The sequence below is a fragment of the Schistocerca nitens genome, chromosome 2 (genome assembly GCF_023898315.1).
Source record: "Schistocerca nitens isolate TAMUIC-IGC-003100 chromosome 2, iqSchNite1.1, whole genome shotgun sequence".
Classification (NCBI taxonomy): Eukaryota; Metazoa; Arthropoda; class Insecta; order Orthoptera; family Acrididae; genus Schistocerca; species Schistocerca nitens.
Window position 1 is genome coordinate 365,253,235 of NC_064615.1, and position 23,513 is coordinate 365,276,747.

Below are 23,513 nucleotides of genomic sequence, written 5' to 3' on the forward strand. Positions count from 1 at the left end.
TGTTATTCCCATCGTATTACGTGGAACATGAAACTGCTTTGTTGCTTTACAAGAAGGCATCTTACCATTCTTTACTGCCTCAGAACAGAGATGGTGTTAAATAACATTAGCTAATTCATTGAAAATCGTCACGAAGAGACGGAACGACGGATGATAGATCTGAGTGTAAAGGGATATAGAAGTCAGTCCCTAGTACCATGTGTGATACATGGAAGTGATTAGCTCTTTCTGGGGTAAACAGATTAAAAATGATTTGTTGGGAAAAGTGGTCCACTTTGCCATTTTCTGCCGACGAGTAATGAGGCCATTTTTTCTAACAAATCATTTTTAATCTGTTTACCCCAGCAAGAGCTAATCACTTCCATGTATCACACATGGTACTAGGGACTGCATTAATGGTTCACAGATGAAACTGTCGAATCGGAAGAAAAGACAAGGAACGACATTTGTAAGCCAAAAATGTTTTTTGATATTGTTATTATAAAAAGTATTACTCTACGTTTAAATGACGTAAAAAGAATAATCTAAATTACTTACCTTATATGAGATGATTGAAAATCAGAAAAGTATTTTTTACATAGTAATGGAACAAGCTTCGTCAGTCAGAGTCACTGACAAAAGTGATGATGTGTATTAGAAACAGTCTGACCACTTCTCGGTAGGCAGCAGCACTGGTCAGCCTAAAATTATGCAATGGCCATTTTTCCCGCGCTGGACACTTAACTCCACAATCTACAATCATTTTTTCATTCTCCAATTTTATTTCGTAAAACATCTCTTATGGTGTTAATGTGTCTAGATTGTGATTATAATACGATCGGAAAATGTTATTCTATATATAATTCCCGTTAGGAACGCAATTTATCTACATGAAATGTTGACAAGATTGATGAAATATTGTTGTCAAAACAGAGAATTTAGCGGCCTTATCGGGAGGAAGACGCGCGCATGTGTAGCAGACGCGATAGGTAGACATTGTAATTTAATTGTGATACTTTTGGTAACAAATTGTAAATTTGATTCTGAGTATTCTCGGAAGTGATTCCGCAGAGACCAGTTTGGTTTCACTTTGCAGACTATGGAATAACAAATTTGTACGCCATTTCATTATGTAAATGGGTTATTTTTTATATTAAACCGAATGTTATTAAATGATTGTGCTCGTGAATTTGAACTGGAAGAACCGTGAACAGTGTTAATTAGATTTTGGAGCCTATCGAATTATTATAAGTTCTTCACGACCATATTAAGGAGAGATTAAGATTTTAAACAATCGAATGAATTCTAAATTGGCGGCAGCTGACCGACTGTATAGACCAATTACCCATTTTGCGAGTTTTGTGTGTGGAATAAATGAAAGGTGTATGGAATAAATGAAAGGTGTAAGCTCTGATGAAATAAACTTCGAACGGGCGTGTGCTGTTGACCATATAAACTGTGTTTTGCTCTAATTGCACATCTAATTCCTGTGCTAACAATTCCCTTGGACTGTTGAGACTTTCAGCACGTCGCGAACTACGAACGGTGGACCCCAAGGGGAGAAACTCATAGCGCTGAATTTTATACTGCTTTTTACTGATGTAAAACATTGGAGATACGTTATTATCATGTCTTGGTGTAGTGGAGGACTCATATTTCGTTGCAGCATCAGCGAGGCACCGGACTTTTCGACCGAGCGGTTCTAGGCGATTCAGCCCGGAACCGCGCTGCTGCTACGGTCGCAGGTTCGAATCCTGCCTCGGGCATGGATGTGTTTGATGTTCTTATGTTAGCTACGTTTAAGTACTTCTAAGTCTAGGGGACTGATGACCTCAGATATTAAGTCCCATAGTGCTTAGAGCCAATTGAACCATCAACGAGGCTTTCAGTTACCTTCCGCACTGTAATGTACTGTACCGTAGCAGTTCTTTCCATGCGTGGTCCAAGTTTCTTCTAGCTGTGTTACTTGGCAATGGCACATAATACCAAAGTTACTTCCGTCCGCAAATTCTGAAGAACCTGATAGTAAATGTCTAACAGAATTCATTCAAGCAGTCGTCTGCTATCAGAAGTCATTGTGCAAGCAAGCGTCACAGTTACATTTCAGTTGCTTATTAGCTTGCATTGAAACTTCCCCTTTGAAAAATTAAGAATGGTTCAAATGGCTCTGAGCACTATGGGACTTAACATCGGAGGTCATCAGTCCCCTAGAACTTAGAACTTCTTAAACCTAACTAACCTGAGGACATCACACACATCCATACCCGAGGCAGGATTCGAACCTGCGACGGTAGCAGTCGCACAGTTCCTGACTGGAGCGCCTAGAACCGCTCGGCCACCACGGCCGGCAATTAAGAATGACTGTGCTGCTAAACTTCTACGTTATTTGATACTGAAACAGCTGATAAAACTGAAAGTACTGAGACAGTTTTCTCTTTACTTATTTTGATCATCACTAAACTGACACACAATATTTTCAGCGCAACGCAATCTGACTTTCAATAATCCCTACAAAAGAATAGCCCTGACTAACAACAACCTGTACCCTTCATGAATCACTTACCTCACAAAAATCTTCGTTACTCGAACTACAGCAATACAGCTAGCGCCAATACTGCCAGCTAAATAAAAGATTGTAACTACTGAAGGCACTAACTACTGATAGGCATATAGTTAACAAATGAAAGATTTTGATAAAGAACAAACAATTTACTTACCTTAATAGTGTTCAGAACTCATATATATATAATTTGTGCCAGTTTGACAAATTTCCTTTTTCTGACGGACACACGTCCAGATCGTCCGCTCATGTTAACATCTCACAACTCTGGCATCTCTGTCCCCACGTCCACCATTGTTGGCGGCTCACCTCCAACTGCATAACGCTACTGGCTGTTCACATCCAACTGCCCAACACTACACAAGCAAATATTCAACAATGAGTCCAACCAGCCACAGACTGCACACAACGATTTTCATACAGAGCACTACGTGGCGTTACCAACATAAAAACCTAAACAGCCTGCTTACAGTATCATTAATCAGTATCTGTTAATTTAAAACAGTGGCATGCTATTTAAATATCTAATTGTCTAGTATGATCGAGAGAGAGTGTATGTGTTGCGTATGCACGACAATTACGCTTATATCTGGCAGATAGGAAATTCATCCAGTATTTTAACAGAAAATCTGTTTAGCTGGGGGACAATGGCGTTTCTGAGAATCGCTAACATACTGTTCTCTGTGTTCCTAGGTGAAGTAGGCTTTACTTCAATTGCCTTAAAAAGCCAGATGTATAACAAGTGTATACAGGAGGCGGGGCAAAATAGCAAAGTTATATTCTGTGCGAAAGCTCTCGTCCCTCGAAGACTGTCGCTCAGATCTTGGCTCATTTCGTCAGTCAGGGCGGTGGGCAATAGATTTGAACCTTACACATCCAAATTACGAGTTCAGTCCCTTAAAGGTAACTTGGCTGTGAACTCCTGGAAAAATACTAACAATTTTCACAATGGTTACGTGGCTCTAACTAAAAAACGTGAACTCTTAGCAAACGGGAATTGTAGGACAATAGGAGTGCTTCTTGTAAACATTTACATATGCCATTAATCACATTAGTCACATCATATTACGGTTTTTGTGAAGGTCATTAAATTACGTGATCTCTTTGTTGGTCAATACTTGGAATCCATGCACTGAATAAATATTTTACTTAGATACTTGAAAATACGTACACATCAGCATCATGATCATCTAAAGAGTAGATTGCAATCATGTCATTTCATTCATATGTTTTTATTCTAGAAATAATTACATCTCATACTCGAAATTTAGGTTACTTTCTTATAACTTATGAGTACGCGTTTCTCTTCATACTGGTAGTACGTCAATGTCTGTAGTCTACTTTTCTCCAAATATCGTGAAACATCCCAAAAAATGTCAAACCTCTAGATCAAATAGATATTTTGTGCATAAAATAAACATGTCTGAAAATTTAATTCTCAGGAAATTCAGTTCAATGTTATGTGTGATCTATGACTCATCTCTGTTGCTCCCTAACACATTGCATTCTTTGGTTTACATATACCTCATTTTCTCTGTTGCTTTCCTTGTTTCTCGTTATATTTTTGGCTTCTTTAATTGCCTCAAGGACCCACTTTCCAGCTTTGGCCATTCTCATGTAATCAACTACCAACAGTGAATGGCTCATGCTGAACTCAGAATATATTCCTATTAACGCTACAACTTCACACCGATACCACAACAACTTTCGAGAATGACAAAACTGCAAAAACTCAAACTACAGAAATGTTTATAAGCAAAACAACGCTCGAACGCCAAAGATATTCGAGGGAAAACATAAGACCATCGGAAGGTGTATTTTCTAACAGGGCTGCCAACTCTTGAAACAGTTGTACAGTATATCGTTCTCGAATCGGAGTCTAAATACGACGTTTGATGTGTGAAAGCAGCGGATATGTGGGTGTGGCCGCATAACGAGAGATCTTTAATTTGGTTTTTAAATAAATTCCCGCTTTCCAATTAAGTCCCTTCAGCTACCATTTTGTTCAATAAACTTCAAGCACCCTTTCAGATGAAAAACAATTATTTTTTAAGAAAAGAAAAGGAAAAAAGCGGATTCACAAAAAGTGATCCTAAAGCCAATGTGACATCGCTCGTTTTAGTGGCGGCAGTGTAATGTGTGTGCGGAGTTCGCATCGGGCTGGCAGTCACTGACGACGCCTGCCTATGTTTCAGTTCCGGCAGGTGGTGAACACGCTGTACGAGGTGGGCTACTCCATCTCGTTCGCGGCTCTCGTGGTGTCGCTGGTCATCTTCTTCTCATTCCGGTAAGTCGCCATTTTTACCAGCAAGTAATACGTTTCATTCAAAGAAACAGATGATAACAGTCTTGCTAGGTGAAGACACGTACCTGCAATGCGAAATCCGCCTGCTTAGCTGGTGGTAGCGTGTTTGCCTACCACCTCTGTCACCTGCTCCAGACCAGCATTAGGTTAAAAAAAATTGGTGACCTCGTATTCTGATCCTAGTTCATCCTGCAAAAGTTGGCCAACACCTCTTTCATGGGAACTACCAAACAACAACATTTTCTTTCTCTTTACTGACTTCCCTACATTCTTACTTTTCAATTTGCTGCTTTAAGTTCGATTCCCGACCGGGTTGGAGATTTTCTCCACTAGTGGACTGGGTACTGTATTGTCCTCAACATCACCGCTGCGCAAGTCACCCAGTGTGGCGTCACCTGAAATACGACTTGCACCCGGCGGTGGAACTTACCTGGATGGGGCCTCCCGGCCATCAATGCCACACGATCCTTTTTGTTTTTCAATGCGAAACCGTTTTTTATAAAATCATACGAATCGAAGATGTGAAGACATTATATTCATAAGCCCTCAAAACTGATAACCCTTTTCAGATAAAAAATGCTTGGAATCAACTAGTTGCTCGACATTCTGCAGAAATCAAATGCCTGTTTTACGTTTTAGATAAATTTGTACTATGCAATATAGATAAAAACTTTCCAGTTGTTGTTATATTGCCATGAACAATGTAATTACAAAGTAAAAATTATCCTCGAAAGAGCAGTTTTGAATGATATGTCGTAATATGAGCGTAAAGACTACTAGAAAAAGTCTTATTCGATGTGGATTACTTTGGAACACTGAAAAACGTAAAAAAATATTAAAATCAAGAACTGACCACTAAATTACATCCTTTACCTTATTCGTATGATAACTACGAATCCTGACTGCACAGGACAGTCCCGGCTCTAGCGATGTGTGAATCATTGCAGTCCTTTGGATAGATAATGTAGAAAATATGTATGTAAATTATGGAATTCCAGCATGACGTTATTGCAAGGATCTGCAGCAAGTTTCTAGTTCACAGTTTTTATTACCTGTTGTCATTGTGTCCACACTGTTCCTTTAGTTCCATTGCTGTTCTTCATAGAATGAAAGGTCATTTTAGTGACAAATTGTAGCCTATTACAGATATTGCCACCAAAAACATAACGGCATTCCACATAGTAAAGCCCCACTAAGGCATAGTTCAGTGTTTCAAGATCCACACTCCTCCCACCTCATTTTCAAGGTCACATAAAATTAAAAAAAATATGAAATACTTTCGTTCATTCATAGAACAGCGAAACTGTTGTAAATTTCTAGTCCCTTAGTCGCCAAGTTAGGAGGTGTTATTGCACTATTCTTATCAATTAGAATTTTAATAATTTTACCATTCTACAACAAAACACCATTCCCAGGTATTCAATTTTACCCTATCAATCAGATTCTATTCTGAATTATAGTAGGTGTATGTTTATTAACTGGGCATACATGATGTACTGAATAACAAATGGTGTAGAATTCCCGTGGAAACCAGTTACAAGTATGTGCCACAATTCGGTGATGAATCACAGCTACACGATTAGTGAAAATTACTCCAACTTCGGTACACTGAAGCTAAGATATTTTCATTTATTCTACAGCCATTTCAGTCACAAGGCGTCACATCATGTAAGCAGCTCAGTGACGTAATGGAAAATTAGTGTACTGATGTTCCAGAGATTTTTTTATTTAAATTCTGTATTTGGATTCGAGCTGCGCTTCTTTTGTATCGATGAAAACGCTCTACCATCAACAGAATTCAAACGCACGTCGCGGACCGACGCAAAGAGCTAAAAATTGCCAATTTTTCTCTCCTTCAGATGCAAATTGTGGAGCCCACTTTGAAGTAAGCTCTGATTGCTTATGTGGAAGAGCTTTAGCAAGAAACGGTGTGGATTCGGTCTCTCACATTTCAAAACTGTAAGCAGAATCAGTCAATCAACACCAACGATATTTGTCGATGAACAGATATTTATTTACAGAAACCGGTTTCACACTATGTCCAATCGCAGAAACGTACTACAGTTTAATTTATATATATATATATATATATATATATATATATATATATATATATATATACACTCCTGGAAATGGAAAAAAGAACACATTGACACCGGTGTGTCAGACCCACCATACTTGCTCCGGACACTGCGAGAGGGCTGTACAAGCAATGATCACACGCACGGCACAGCGGACACACCAGGAACCACGGTGGTGGCCGTCGAATGGCGCTAGCTGCGCAGCATTTGTGCACCGCCGCCGTCATTGTCAGCCAGTTTGCCGTGGCATACGGAGCTCCATCGCAGTCTTTAACACTGGTAGCATGCCGCGACAGCGTGGACGTGAACCGTATGTGCAGTTGACGGACTTTGAGCGAGGGCGTATAGTGGGCATGCGGGAGGCCGGGTGGACGTACCGCCGAATTGCTCAACACGTGGGGCGTGAGGTCTCCACAGTACATCGATGTTGTCGCCAGTGGTCGGCGGAAGGTGCACGTGCCCGTCGACCTGGGACCGGACCGCAGCGACGCACGGATGCACGCCAAGACCGTAGGATCCTACGCAGTGCCGTAGGGGACCGCACCGCCACTTCCCAGCAAATTAGGGACACTGTTGCTCCTGGGGTATCGGCGAGGACCATTCGCAACCGTCTCCATGAAGCTGGGCTACGGTGCCGCACACCGTTAGGCCGTCTTCCGCTCACGCCCCAACATCGTGCAGCCCGCCTCCAGTGGTGTCGCGACAGGCGTGAATGGAGGGACGAATGGAGACGTGTCGTCTTCAGCGATGAGAGTCGCTTCTGCCTTGGTGCCAATGATGGTCGTATGCGTGTTTGGCGCCGTGCAGGTGAGCGCCACAATCAGGACTGCATACGACCGAGGCACACAGGGCCAACACCCGGCATCATGGTGTGGGGAGCGATCTCCTACACTGGCCGTACACCACTGGTGATCGTCGAGGGGACACTGAATAGTGCACGGTACATCCAAACCGTCATCGAACCCATCGTTCTACCATTCCTAGACCGGCAAGGGAACTTGCTGTTCCAACAGGACAATGCACGTCCGCATGTATCCCGTGCCACCCAACGTGCTCTAGAAGGTGTAAGTCAACTACCCTGGCCAGCAAGATCTCCGGATCTGTCCCCCATTGAGCATGTTTGGGACTGGATGAAGCGTCGTCTCACGCGGTCTGCACGTCCAGCACGAACGCTGGTCCAACTGAGGCGCCAGGTGGAAATGGCATGGCAAGCCGTTCCACAGGACTACATCCAGCATCTCTACGATGGTCTCCATGGGAGAATAGCAGCCTGCATTGCTGCGAAAGGTGGATATACACTGTACTAGTGCCGACATTGTGCATGCTCTGTTGCCTGTGTCTATGTGCCTGTGGTTCTGTCAGTGTGATCATGTGATGTATCTGACCCCAGGAATGTGTCAATAAAGTTTCCCCTTCCTGGGACAATGAATTCACAGTGTTCTTATTTCAATTTCCAGGAGTGTATATATATATATATATATATATATATATATATATATATATATATATATATATATATATATATATATATATATATATCACTATGAATTAGGGGACTAAATGTACGTAGACATCAGTCCTACTAACACTTTAAGAAAGATTTCTGATCTAGGGGTCCGACTTTTACCTCCTTTTCAACATTTTTTTACGTGAAATTAAAAGATAAATCAAACAGTGCTTATATCCTTTTATTGATCTGTCTTTCACCTTAATTTAAAAAATTTCTCGTCTAAAAATATAAAGGGCTCTTAAACAAAATGGCGCCGAAGATCGTATTGCACGCAGTGCACCGGTAGGTGGATAGACGTGGTACATGTAACTGGGTGGTCTGAAGAGACCAGACCAAAAAATTATTGAATTATATGAGTGTAGCTGTGGTCAGAGCATCTGAGAGGTGAAAAAATGTCATTTTTCATAAAATGATGGCTATTTGAAGAAAAGTAAAAAAAAATCGGCTTTGTTTGGGTATTCAAACGTACATAAAAATATCGATATTTTGCAAGTTGTTTAACTTTTAGAGATTCCGGCAATAGCCACTTCAATTCTCTACAAAACAGCAAAGCGGCATCAAAATTCGCCGAGTAATTTCCCGATAATCCAAAGACACAGCAAAAAAAAGTGACTTTTAGGAAATCGCGTTTTAAGTTTTGTCAGTTTTTTGGGGCTTACCATCAGTCTGCGATGTCTGGAGCATAGAGTACGCCTTCCTCGATCTCGCAAATTTCGTTCATGTGCACCGTTTCCTCCGGGTCGCAGATCTGGCTTCTTTGCTGGCGTAGAAGCGCGGCGCTCTGAGCGTACAAGGCAGACCGTGTTGTGCCTCCTGCAGAATTCGAAAGCCGTGTTGCCACGTTGGATGCCTATGACATTCACTGTCTGTGCGAGCCCCATGAAGCAGTCGTTGAAGATAATTATAGCCAAATTGTTTGCAGTTTCGAGTACTTCTTTATTGGATATATGTGTTTTCGGGATAGCGTCCAAATCTGCGAATTTATGGACTCGGAGTTTTGAGTGTTCGCGCCAACACATCTTTCCAGCCAATTCTCATTCGATAGGTCTTCGTATAAAGGTCTGGTTGCCACCGAACGTCGTCCTTAGCCCCTCGACGAAGCACGACTGTCGTTCCGATGATCGTGTATTTCGGCTATATGCGATAGTTTGCGGGCAAAACGGTTTCGCGCACATGTTCTCCATGCTATAAGGTATCGAGATACGCAATAAAAGATTGATTATTTGACACTTCTAGACCAAAAACCCCCTTAAATGCAAATTTAAGGAGTTGGCATTAAATTTTTCATATCGGATTAGTTTTATAAACAATCTGACTCTGTCCTATACGCACGAGAGATCGACAGAAAATACAGGAACATTGAAGATATTTGACTGTTTGGATGGTCATCTTCCACAGCAGCCTTTACACAGTTACTATTTGTTTCTGATCTATCTTAATCGTACTGAAATTTAAAAGTGTGGTAACCACATGCGTTTCGTATGCACCAGTAAAGTATCTTAGGCGTTTACTTCTCATTTTTACATATTTTTTAGAGAAAAGGATTTATCTGGTTTCTTAACAGAAGTTGTAATCCAAAAGAGTCGATCTCACTCTCGCCCTTTAGAAACGATCGGTTCTTTCTACTATTTCTTTTTCTTTTTACACTTTATTTTAAACTCTCAAAACATCATACCGGTTGAGTTCTCACATATTCTGCTGAGGTTAGACTCGTTTTGCATCCAGCAGTTGTGAGTGTTGTGCCATGGTACAATTTTTGGACTTTCGTCTGTAGCCAGTCATGTAAGAGAAGTTTAATGTATTTTCTTATTCCAGTTTTAAGCTATGGCATTCGCTTTTTACACGCTGCAGTCTTTTTCTAAAATTACAAAAATTACTCTTGAAAAGTAAGAATTTTCCAAATGTAAAAACATGTTCTGAGCTCAGTCATATACGTAGGAATAATTATTTTACTGAAATCTAGAAGTGTAGCAAAGGAGAAAATCGTTACAATATTATATTTAATGATCTGTTAAATAATTGCTCTGCTACACACAACTACTCAATAAACAGTCAGTAAGTAAAATCATATTAAGCAGAAAGACTTTTAAAAACCAATTATATGTTACATACACTTTGAAGCAGAAGTACTTGGAAACGAACACAAACTTCTGTTTTCAAGATAAATAAAATTCAATATTTTAAACATAGCTGCACAACAGCGACGGTTCCACGTAATAAAATTATAAACAGCCGACCAGTTGCAATGGATAAAGAATTCTTTACCTAGGTTTCGACAAATATAAATTTGTCTTCTTCAGAAGGTGGCAATTTTACATTAGTAAGGACTAATGTACCATCGCCGTTTTTACAAATGTCGGCATAGATCCATTTGTCACGTAAATATAAATTAGTACATGGATATTGCAGAGCTCACAACCAGTCGAGGTTGTAATCGAAAATCATTTTTTAAGACACTCAGTCCATTTGCAAGCCTCACAATATCCATGTTAAAAGACTGTCTTCGGCTTTAAGGTACAAGATATGATAATACAGAGTCTACTGCTCGCTGTCACACACTATCCGTATGCTGTCTGGGACTGAGTTCGTTGGGCGATAGCATTTCTCTATGAGAATTTGAGATAGCCAATTTGACCCGACTCCCCGGGTTTCACACCCCTTCCCCTACACTAAATTTGAATTATAGTCTGGGACAATTTATAATATTGTTTCATAAATAAATTAAAATAGTCTCAATCCTCCTGTTCTGACCACGGTTTCGGGGCGTTTTCCTTGGTGATTAGACGAATGCCGCAACTGGAAGATTCTCTAAAATATTCCCAGCTGGAGTTCCCTGTGCTCCACTCCCAGACTCGAAATAACCGCGACAGTTTAATAGACCCGACGTCATCAAACAACCCGCCATTCTGCACGTAGTAAGGAATTAAATATAAAAAAAATAAAAGGCGCTTAATCAGGCCACGTGCACGTTTCTTGCGGGATACACAACGCAATTTTCTCTTGTTTGCCCCGATGACTCAAATTACAGATAACATTTTCCTATTGTTCCGAATACGATAAGAATTAGGATACATGCTTCAAGAAATACGCGGTATAAGTTTGCCGAGAATATGGAATTCAGTGTGTACTTTGTACAGACGAGAAAAACATTTACTTGGAGTTTTATGTACGTAGTGATATGTCGCAGGTGACAAGTCAATTCCCTCCGGCTCCATCTTTGTGTTATTCGACAGAAATTGTGTGTGCTCTGGCCCCGAGACTCATTCTCTCCTTATTTTCACTCCTTATTCTTAAGCAACAATGCAGACACGCCTCTACGTGGCATTAGCACTTCTTGCGGACACGGGATGAGGGAGCTTAGATTTCAAGGCTGGACTCACATTCGGAAGGAAACGGTTGAGAGCCACTATAGAACAAGCAGATTTTGATTTTCTCACGTCACAGTAGTAGTCACCGAAAGCGAAGACACAGTCAGTAAGATACTCAATGAAATAGAGCTTGTGTTAGATGTTGGCTACAATAAACGTATAACAAAATAGGAAACTTCAGTAACAGTTGGCACTTAAGGCGGATATGCCGGATGAATGAATCTTTAACTTGGACGAGAAACTCTTGAACAGTTGCATGAAGTTCATTGTCTCTGAAGTAGAAGAGATAAAGAAGGAAGATGAAAGGAAAACATAAACTGTTCGAAAAGAAAGTTTTGCGCCACCTGCGCGTCTGCGACCGTGTGTAGGCTTAGTGCGAGAGAGAGCAGCGAATTAAGAATGAGCCAAATTAGGAAAAATGTGTTGCTGTGATGTGACCAAACAGTAACTCAAATAAAGGCAGTCTACAAAATTGTTGAGGCTTTCGTGGCCACTTGTTGACAAACTGCCTATTGGCTTCTGTCTCGGGTTCTTCGGCCGACGTTCATCTAATGATTTTTCTGACGTTTCGCCAGCACGAGTGGCTGGCATTGTCAAAGCTTCACCCTCCATTGCCGGTGGTGAACTGGAGCCGAGCTCGCGGGCGCAGGCTATATGTACCTGGCGCGCCAACGTCCGAGGGCTTCTCCGCGGTCATTTCCGGTGCGGTTCTCCTCTTGCTACCTGCGACGGTCGTTCGCTGCAGTACGGGAAGCCAGGATCCGTTGACCTTAAGGCTTTCCTCTTTCTTGTTCAAACTGTTCGCGTGTTTTTGTATTTCTACAGCTTCTCTGAACAAGCGCGTGTGATAGTGCTTCTCTACAGCCAGAACTTCCGTGTCGGCGAATTTTATTACATGGTCGGTCTCATTCAGTGCGTGCTCTGCCACGGCCGATTTCTCCACCTGCCCCAACCTGCAATGTCGCTTATGCTCTTTGATCCTGGTGTTAATGGATCGTCCAGTCATTCCGACATAAACTTTTCCGCATGTGCATGGTATGCGGTATATTCCCGACATTGCAAGTGGGTCTCTTTTCTCCTTCGCCGATCTAAGACACTCTTTGATCTTCCTTGTCGGTTTGAAAATCGTCTTTACGCCATGTTTGCGCAATATACGGCCGATTCTGTCCGTCACTCTGGGAATGTATGGCAGAAAGGCCGTACCCGACAATTCTTTTTCCGGTTCCTTACTTCGCCGAGGGTTGGGCTCTGTTACACTTCTAATATAATTTGTGGAGTAACCATTGCTCCTCAGGACAGTTTCCAGGTGTTGCATTTCTCGTTTGAGGTGTTGCGGCTCACATATTCTTCCTGCTCTCGTTACGAGCGTACTAATCATGCCTCTTTTCTGGCTCGGGTGGTGGTTTGACAGTTTGTGCAGGTATCGGTCCGTGTGAGTCGGTTTTCGATACACGCTGTGTCCCAGATCTTCGCCGTCCCTTGTGACCAGAACATCTAGAAATGGCAGTTTCTTGTCCTTTTCTACTTCCATGGTAAATGTTATGTTGGCATGGAGGCTGTTCAAGTGTCGTAGGAAGTCACTGAGCTGTTCTTCACCATGGCTCCACACCACGAAAGTATCGTCGACGTACCTGTACCACACCTTAGGTTTGTAAGTCGCCGAGTCCAGTGCCTGTGCTTCGAATTGTTCCATGAAGAAGTTGGCCACCACTGGACTGAGAGGACTACCCATGGCGACGCTAAGGACAATAGCGCAGGCGCAGCGCTCGTCCGTCTCCGCACTGCGAAATGGCGCTGTCTTAGAGACGGACCAAATTCTGCTTCTGCCGATCCGCGTATTAATATGTAACGCAGCCAATGAGATTGCTGCTGACGTAGAACCTTTTCTCCTCGCGGATCACACTCGCGCAGTGATACCTGAACGCGCGAGGTATTATAACGAGTGTACAGACCTCCGATTAGTCAGTCTGCATTAGTCTGCATCAGTCTGCATTTGTCTAAAGTCAAGTTTCAGTCTGCGCCTAATAAGATTATCATATTCCTCTACATAGCCATGAACAGAAATGTATAGACACTTTGTCAAGTATCAGAGATATGTGAGAATAAGATTAACGTACCAAGACCAAAGGAACTTCAGATTGTCAATTGTAAACAGCATCCAGAATCAAGTTACGTAATGTCTATGTTATTTATTATTTTAATAAAGGTGTGTGAAAATTAATCAAGTTCTGTTTAAAGTTGGTCACCGTCAATCTGCTACTCTAAGCGTGCAAGTGGCATTTCTATCGTCTGACCTAACGGCAGAAGATAAACACGCCACGATAAGACCACGAGACATATTGCTGACACTCGTCTACTTCGTTAGAGCGACAAGTCAAATAATCTGATGGTGTGTGTACGCACACCACACTCTCGGTCGTTAAGTGAAGGCCGTCAGTCACTGCCGTGACCGTGGTGAGAGGTAATACCTGAAATTCGTTGTTTTCGGCAGGCTCTTGGCGTTGTGGCTCTAGGAATGTTGAATTCCCTAACGATTTCCTGAATGGAATGTTCCTTGCGTCTAGCTTCACCACTCCCCGTTCGAAGTCTGCTTATTCCCGTCGTCCGGCCATAATCACAAATGACACCTTTTCACATGAATCCCCTGAGTGCAAATGATGACTCCACAAATGCACTGCCCTTCTGTACCTAGTGTGCGCTATAGCAGCGCCATCAGTATACGTACCTTTCTGTTGCCATCCCCTGACTTTGGCATCTCAGTGTATATAAGAATCATCAAATTCCGTGATTAACAGGTCTGATGATCCCGTTGTAAGCTTGAACTTAACTTTCTAGGCACTTTGACAGATTGAATAGCAGGGGTAAGCCACGATGTTCAGTTCACGAATGGAGACATCGCGCTATTCTGAACTGCACGAGCACGCATGTTTGCTCTCACCTCCATTACACAGGTGCGGTACGTGGCGATTGTCTATAGTCAAAAAAGAATTGAGAAATAGGCTTCCGATATAAAAAGTAAGCTCAAGTTGTGATCGTGAACATTTCCCAACTTTCGAAAGTACAGCGCTGTGCGGATGTGATAATAAGGCTGATTGTTGATGATCTAGGATGTAGAATATTTAAGTGAAAAGGATAGTTAACAAGCGATAAGAATGAAGAAGTGTATAAAATCACCCTAAGAGTTGATGCTCCAAGAAACAACATTTTAATTTAGGAAGTTGCAGTCTGTTTTCTGGCCACCCTGTATTGTTCTCTGTCCCCAATCACCTCTTCTACGAACGGACCTTATCAGTGAATCTCGATTTTTCCTTCCCCACTCCATAGCCACTCACTTGGTATTTCATTCGCAGATGGAATGAATGATTGACTTCGACTTCACTTTTTTTGAATAACGACATACCAAGACGAATAATTAGTTCCTCTTTTCATCCATGTAAAACGTAAAAGTTCACATCTGATTTGGCGTTCGATGGAGGCAACTGTCAGTGCTTGGTCGAATACTTGTGAAAGGTGATGGTATGAAATTTTTTCACCATACATTGCACCAATGAACGAAGTTCAATTCCAGACCCCTTCGCTGTGGCACATGAACAAGCTAATTAATTAGTTAGTTATGTGTTCTATAGGTCATCTGAATGATTCGTTTATCGAAATAATGCAGATCAGTTTACAGACATGTATACATGATTAGTTTTAACATTAATGAGCGTATTATTTGTCAGCCCTACGGTAAAAGACTACGAGGTTTTCTTCACACGTTATCAGTTTGTAATTTAAAATTCGTCCACTGAATAGAAACTATTGACCAGTTGCTTTTAGGTTAGGTTTAAGACTTGCTTTACTATACGTCAAATTTTGTTTGTTATTAGGCAGATGATTAAACTTTTTGTTGCTGCATACTGAACTCCGCCGGCCGCTGGTGGCCGAGTGGTTCTAAGCGCTTCCGTCTGGAACCGCGCGACCGCTACGGTCGCAGATTCGAATCCTGCCTCGGGCATGGATGTGTCTGTGTCCTTAGGTTAGTTAGGTTTAAGTAGTTCTAAGTTCTAGGAGACTGATGACCTGAGATGTTAAGTCCCGTAGTGCTCAGAGCCATTTGAACCATACTGAACTCCTTTCTGAGTCTGTGACAGCTTAAACAATGCTAATAAAGATAATTTTTTCCTACAGAGCTGTAGGTATGAACATGACTATTCTTCTCAAATTGTGACTAATTGTTAATGACGTATTTTGTTAGCAACTGTAAGTGTATATTATGATGGTGCCATTAAAATGCCTAAATTCTTGAAGAGGTGCATACAAGACGATTTCAGATCAACACGAAATATTATTATTACTGTTCACTTCAGTGTAATCAATACTTTCTTTCTAAACGATGAATTACCCCAGAAAATTATTGCAGAAAGACATTACTGATAACAATTATGAAAAATATGCTAGGAGGTTTGGCAAAATCAGTTTGATTGAATTGTTTCAGCATCTCATTAACATGCTTCTTCCAGTTCAAGTTTTCATAAAAAGTTTCGATCATTCTATCGTACTTACCCTCATAACGTGATACATCAGTGGTGGTATGACTCCGTTGGTTGTTCAGAAATGAATACAGTGTTTTTTTTTTTCAAAATTGAGGGAGAATCTATTTTCAGAGAATCACGTAACAATTCATTTAATAATTCTCTGAAAACCATGGTTAACAACGTCTTCTGTTGCTTCATCTCTAATGTGACTTATTATAACACTAGTGTCGTCTGCAAAAAATATTTGTTGTGCTTGATGAATGTGGAATGTCATTCACATACATAATGAATACGAGTGGACCTAGCATTGCAACCACTGGGACTCTCTTCGTTATTTCTCCCCAGCCAGAAAAATTTTCTCTTCTTCCAACATTGTTTCAATCGTCAGAACTGTGCAGGCTTCCACAGCTGGTAGTAAGATGATTAAAAGTCTTTTGTGTGTTAGGTTATAAAGTATTTTATGCAATGTCACAGTACAATACCCAGAAGAATTTCAATCATTGTTTGAAATATTCAGTTCAACTTTTTGCATTTATTAGTCAAGTCAAAGTCAAACACGTTGTTTGTAAAGCAACCAATTCCTTAAAAATTAAGCCCTTCAAAGAGAGTGACATTATCTAAATGGTTCAAATGGCTCTGAGCACTATGGGACTCAACATCTTAGGTCATAAGTCCCCTAGAACTTAGAACTACTTAAATCTAACTAACCTAAGGACATCACACACACCCATGCCCGAGGCAGGATTCGAACCTGCGACCGTAGCAGTCCCGCGGTTCCGGACTGCAGCGCCAGAACCGCTAGACCACCGCGGCCGGCGACATTATCTGTCTATGCAATCAAACGCCTTGGAAAAAAAAAAAACATGAAAAATGCCAACTGGCGATATTTCATTGTTTAACGCTAGTGACATTTGGTGACTGAACGTATAAATAACATTCTCAATTGAGCAATGCTTCTGGAATGCGAGTTGTGATGTGCTAACTGAGATGTTTCTATTTAAGTGTGAAACTACTCTTCATTACATCTTTTTCGAGTATTTTGGAAACACGTGAGTAAGGCAATTGGACGTTGATTATTTAAGTTTTTCATGTAATCTTTCGTACAAAAAGCTTTCATCAGGCAATGAACAACGTGGAAAGACTCACTACAGCACCCAAATAGTGGTTCCATCTGACATCAGATGGAGTGTTCATGCTAAAGCATGTCACTACTACCACTACTATTGTTGCTGCTACTACTGCTACTAAGAAACTATAGTGGATCGTCGCCAGCGTAAGCTCGACACAGTGCAATTGCTTTCAACTACAATCAACTGCAAGTCACCAATTACGTGGGAATATTTCGTTAGTTCATAGAAATTCTCCGAAAAGGTGGTCTCTTTATAAGGATTTTTCGAACGTAATCGAGACAGCTGCAGATATTACGTACTGCGTTGTATCTATTAGTGCAGAACAAGATAAATGTAGGATGCTTCCCGACCTTATTTCCTGATTAATTACGTTTCTCCGGCTAAATGGACATACTAAGGTCTACCTGCTTCCAGTCTCGTACCTCGCTTGATATTTTATGAACACGCGCCGTATTTACTGAACGGTACTTCATAACTGTGTCAAAATCTGACTGTAGGTCAACAAATTCGGCGTTTTCCAAACAGTCGGTAAATATGGCCACCTGGATTTCGTGAATAAAGATAGGCAACAACATTTCACACGATCTTAGCATTCTAAACAAACAATGTATTCCAAGGATTAGCAGTTTATCTGCTAGGAAATATTCAGTACCAAACTAACTTCAACTATTTACACAGATAGGACTATCTTGGACGTGCAAAACGCCTGTAACTCACCACGGCAAGAATTTACGAGTCCTCCATAGATAATTAGAGAGTAAGCATGAATGTTGACGCATTTGTTAATGCACTATACATAGCGAGGTGCTTTTGAAGTCTAATGAGGTGCTGGAGGACGTCGCATGTGAGTTCCACAAGAAAATCTGATGTACATCAATAAGGCGTCTCGGCTGTACTTTTGAAATACTATAACATCATTTTCTTCTTGTGTCACGGGCAAGACGCGACATAAGTGCGCGGCTATTTCTGTCATATACGAGTAGTCTATCGTTTTGTTTGAAAGCAGATGAATTAATAATTTTATCCCGTTATTCAACCTTTGTCGTTAACCAAGAAGACAACCCACCACAAGGGACTGGAAATGTTGGATATATTGCATTCCCTACCTCATTTTACGGAGACTGTCTCGCTTCAGGCTTAAAAAGATTAAAGAAATAGTTCGTCCAAAAATGTATAACTTAAAAAGTTCTACAATGTTAATGTGTATGATATACTAAACGGAATCAGCAAATTGGGCAGACAATTCGTCCTAAATTTTCATACGTACGGAAGACGAGGAGCTATCTGAGAAAGGCGATACTGGTAATCTAACGTCAACGCTTTGGTAAACCTACTTTTGCTGTAACAATAGCAGCTAATTTTGGAACCGTAGAGATCAATAACTGAAAGTATTTCACTTGCTTTCATACTCTGAAACCTCAGTAACTAAGAAATGAAGAAATAGTGTTCTGTTGAGGGAGCGCAAACTCTGCTAGGAAAAGTGTAGGAAAGGAGACAGGAGATGTCCTTTATTTAAGGGCGTGATTCCTTTCATCTTAACAGCACTACTGCTGCAAGTCTGGAGTTATGTTCTATCTTGCAGATAGAATCTGTAACGAGTTGTGGGAGGAAATACTCTATCAAATAAAAAGTGTCCGGACGGCCCTATACAAGGTGGTCCATTGATAGTGACCGGGCCAAATATCTCACGAAATAAGCATCAAACGAAAAAACTACAAAGAATGAGACTCGTCTAGCTTGAAGGGAGAAACCAGATGGCGCTGACATGGGTCAAACGGATATCAACTGCGTTGAGGGCAAAGTTGAAGGATATTTGCTAACGTGATCCACCGACAACTCCTGACAACATGCGTCAGCGTATTGGAAATGCATGTGTGAACATTACGGAAGGCAAACAACTCGCTGTTGAGAGGAATGTTGTTACACGTATTTCCAAATACATTGAGGTTGACGGACATCATTTTGAGCATTTATTTCATTAATGTCGTATTACAGAAATGATAAGTTCACAAAGGTACATGTATCACACTGGAACAACCGAAATAAAATGTTCAAACGTACCTGCGTTCTGTATTTTAATTTTAAAAAACCTACCTGTTACCAACTGATCGTCTAAAATTGTGAGCCATATGTTTGTGACTATTACAAAACGAAAAAAGAGGTCCAACTAAAACATTCATGTTTCTTTACGTACTACACAATATGTAATAAAAATGGGGGTTCCTATTTGAAACAAAACGCAATTGATATCCGTTTGACCTACGGCAGCGCCATCTAGCGGGCCAACCACAGCGCCCCCTTCAAGCCGATTGTTGGTGATGTGACTGTGAATGGAAACACGAAGGAAAAATCACTGTTTCACCAGGGCCAGGCAGACCTCATGTACTGACGAACAGTGACCTTCGAGCGTTGCTGAGGGTGGTTGTAAAAATCGTATGGAATAAGTGAATGCAATCACTACAATGACTGTGTGTGGGCAGTTAATGCAGCGTCTTGTACCAAGGAAGCAAGGGAGAGGATGTGGTTGCAGGTGGTCAGTACCCTCTTTCTATAACACAAATGCACACGTGTATTAATACGGTTCTTTATTTAGATGAACAGGTACCTGTTACTTAGCTTTAGTAGAGTCCATGTGTTGCGGTACAAGTTCATCCGTAACAGTCCATCTTAGCCTCGCTGTCGGTGAACTACAGGTCCCACTATAAACAACATTCTGGTTACTATATACTGCCGTAGCCTGTGATGTCAGTGCGTCAGTGACTGAGTGACGGCGGCCTAAATACTTGTTGTTGAGAGGGCGTTATCGGCATGTTGATTGTGAGTCTGTCTTTGGCCCCTCTCGTGGTAGGTGCGCTTGGTCGAGCGCCCACTATCGATCTTCGCGCTACATCTTTGCCGACCGATGAGCTGGCGACAGCTTACGCCAGCACAGTTAAAAGGAGTGGAATACAATGGTCGCCATACGCCACACATTTCTGTCAGTCTTAAGCGACCCTTGAGGCGGTGCTAAAGAGCGACTCGATTGGACAGCGGATGACTGGAAACGAATGATAATGTTGAATTGCACTATACCGTGTGTCAACGCGATACAAGGGTTTAGGTTTGGCGAATGCATGGGGAAAGTTACCTGCCATCATGTGTAGTGCCAATTACAGAGGAGGTGATGTTACGATACAGGTGTATTTTTCCTTGTCAAGGCGTGGTCTCCTTATAGCGCTCAAGAAAACGCTAAACGCGGAATCATGTGAATACATTTTACAACATCGTATACTCTGTACAATTGAGGCACAGTTTCAAGGCGATGATTGTATCAGCATGACAATGCTCCCCGTCATAAAACAGCATCTGTAAGATATTAGTCTCGGGTTAATAACATTCCTGAAATGGACAGACCTGATCAGAGGCCCAATCTCAACCCAACAGAACGCTTTTAACATGGGTCAGAATTCTCTCCAGACCTTATCTCGCAATATGGCTAACTTCTCTGATTTCGGCCCTTGAGGAAAAGTGGGCTACCATTCCTCAGCACACCTCGCTGTAAGTGACCCCGGGAGTGTTTAAGCCGTCATAAAGATGAAGGGTGGACACACCTAATAGGTGTCCGAATATTTTTGATCAGATAGTGTATTGACCAAGCGTGCTATCACCTACATCCAATTTACATAAATATTCAGCTAGTCACTGTATTGCCCATGACTAAAAGCCAACGATTCGGTACTGGGCGAGAGCTAATCTCGGACGTTGTTGCCTTTGAAAGGTACGAGATCCGACTCCTCTTTTAAAAGGCCAGGCCCCTCCTCCTCGCTTATAATGCTTGACGCCGACGAGACCCAACGTAGCACTCTGTACATAACGAGATCAGCACTATCTGAGGTTACAAGCAGCCAGGTCACACATTAACGCTAAACTGATGCTACTGTTTAACCTGAATCGTACCTCAAGGACTTCCATCTGCATGCAAGGTTTGTAGGAGTGCACCCGTGAATAGAAACAAGCTGATGTCTTATGAGTTAATGAAAAAAATGTGTGTGAAATCTTATGGGACTTAACTGCTAAGGTCATCAGTCCCTAAGCTTACACACTACTTAATCTAAATTATCCTAAGGACAAACACACACACCCATGCCCGAGGGAGGACTCGAACCTCCCCCGGGACCAGCCGCACAGTCCACGACTGCAGCGCCCCAGACCGCTCGGCTAATCCCGCGCGGCTGTGAGTTACTGACACGGGAACTTTGATACAACAGATTTCTCTGACTTACTTTTCTATACTTTTTACCTTGTTTTGACCTGAGGAATACGTGCCAAAGCACTGTTGGTCAACATATTTCTGATATACCCTGTACAACTAAGATTAATGCTGAGAAAGAGGCACTATGTACAAAAAATACACTCCTGGAAATTGAAATAAGAACACCGTGAATTCATTGTCCCAGGAAGGGGAAACTTTATTGACACATTCCTGGGGTCAGATACATCACATGATCACACTGACAGAACCACAGGCACATAGACACAGGCAACAGAGAATGCACAATGTCGGCACTAGTACAGTGTATATCCACCTTTCGCAGCAATGCAGGCTGCTATTCTCCCATGGAGACCATCGTAGAGATGCTGGATGTAGTCCTGTGGAACGGCTTGCCATGCCATTTCCACCTGGCGCCTCAGTTGGACCAGCGTTCGTGCTGGACGTGCAGACCGCGTGAGACGACGCTTCATCCAGTCCCAAACATGCTCAATGAGGGACAGATCCGGAGATCTTGCTGGCCAGGGTAGTTGACTTACACCTTCTAGAGCACGTTGGGTGGCACGGGATACATGCGGACGTGCATTGTCCTGTTGGAACAGCAAGTTCCCTTGCCGGTCTAGGAATGGTAGAACGATGGGTTCGATGACGGTTTGGATGTACCGTGCACTATTCAGTGTCCCCTCGACGATCACCAGTGGTGTACGGCCAGTGTAGGAGATCGCTCCCCACACCATGATGCCGGGTGTTGGCCCTGTGTGCCTCGGTCGTATGCAGTCCTGATTGTGGCGCTCACCTGCACGGCGCCAAACACGCATACGACCATCATTGGCACCAAGGCAGAAGCGACTCTCATCGCTGAAGACGACACGTCTCCGTTCGTCCCTCCATTCACGCCTGTCGCGACACCACTGGAGGCGGGCTGCACGATGTTGGGGCGTGAGCGGAAGACGGCCTAACGGTGTGCGGGACCGTAGCCCAGCTTCATGGAGACGGTTGCGAATGGTCCTCGCCGATACCCCAGGAGCAACAGTGTCCCTAATTTGCTGGGAAGTGGCGGTGCGGTCCCCTACGGCACTGCGTAGGATCCTACGGTCTTGGCGTGCATCCGTGCGTCGCTGCGGTCCGGTCCCAGGTCGACGGGCACGTGCACCTTCCGCCGACCACTGGCGACAACATCGATGTACTGTGGAGACCTCACGCCCCACGTGTTGAGCAATTCGGCGGTACGTCCACCCGGCCTCCCGCATGCCCACTATACGCCCTCGCTCAAAGTCCGTCAACTTCACATACGGTTCACGTCCACGCTGTCGCGGCATGCTACCATTGTTAAAGACTGCGATGGAGCTCCGTATGCCACGGCAAACTGGCTGACACTGACGGCGGCGGTGCACAAATGCTGCGCAGCTAGCGCCATTCGACGGCCAACACCGCGGTTCCTGGTGTGTCCGCTGTGCCGTGCGTGTGATCATTGCTTGTACAGCCCTCTCGCAGTGTCCGGAGCAAGTATGGTGGGTCTGACACACCGGTGTCAATGTGTTCTTTTTTCCATTTCCAGGAGTGTGTATGAATAATTTATGCGTGTCTCAAAACTACGTGCACAGTTATAAAACTATGAGTTCAAACTAAAATTTGAGTGGTTTTTATTGGAAAACCCCTTCCTTACAAGAAAAAGATATCGGGCTTGCAACCGCGCATGCAGCTTTTGGCCAGTCATTGAAAATATTCCCGTGTATAGTGACAGCAATGCATGAATCGCAAGGTGCGGATGATGAAAAGCGTATCCATTACTGAACATGGTTTACATCTTTCAT